This window comes from Penaeus monodon, chromosome 28 (assembly GCF_015228065.2).
Source record: "Penaeus monodon isolate SGIC_2016 chromosome 28, NSTDA_Pmon_1, whole genome shotgun sequence".
Classification (NCBI taxonomy): domain Eukaryota; kingdom Metazoa; phylum Arthropoda; class Malacostraca; order Decapoda; family Penaeidae; genus Penaeus; species Penaeus monodon.
The window spans coordinates 24,856,301-24,856,902 of NC_051413.1; the positions used below are offsets into that span (position 1 = coordinate 24,856,301).

At 61.3% G+C, this 602-nt stretch overlaps 1 protein-coding gene across 1 annotated transcript in view; it reads left to right on the forward strand.

The window, feature by feature from the left end:
* LOC119591112 overlaps positions 1–602 on the forward strand; it is a gene marked incomplete in the record, with an annotated part of 91,529 nt that overhangs the window by 59,981 nt on the left and 30,946 nt on the right.

The following is a 602-nucleotide window of genomic DNA, read 5'->3' on the forward strand; positions in this document are numbered from 1 at the left end:
GCGTTCACTGTCGACATAAAACACTTTCATCACATTTGTCCCAAATTGTTGTTCCCCCGTTATCCTTCCCTTACCTGTTCCCTCTTCCTTCCCCCGTTATCCTTCCCTTACCTGTTCCCTCTTCCTTCCCCCCTCACCCCTTCTCCTCCTCCTTCCTTGCCCTCCACTCCTCTTCGTCCCTTCTTCTATTCCTCCCCCGCCCCTCGCCCCTTCTCCACCTTCTGCCTTCCCCTAGATCCCCCCTCCCCTCCCCTCCTTCCCGTAGACCCCCCCTCCCCTCCTTCCCGTAGACCCCCCTCCCCTCCCCTCCTCTCCATGCCCCATAGAATATACATGAATTCGCCGCGTACGAGACAGAGGTCCCCCCGCCCACCCCTCCCCTCATCTGTCTTTCTTCCCCCTCCCACCAGGGCCGCAGCAAAAGCCTAACCCACATCGACACTCTGGGCGAATCTGGGATGCTGCTGCCAGGTGACGAGATGGGTGGGCGTGCCGGAGAGCCGCCCACGGACAAGCTGGGCGTGCCCGACCCCCACTCGGTGCGTCGCCGGAAGCTCTCGCTCGCCAACAAGGTATGTCACGAAGGAGCTGTTGCAGCCGCT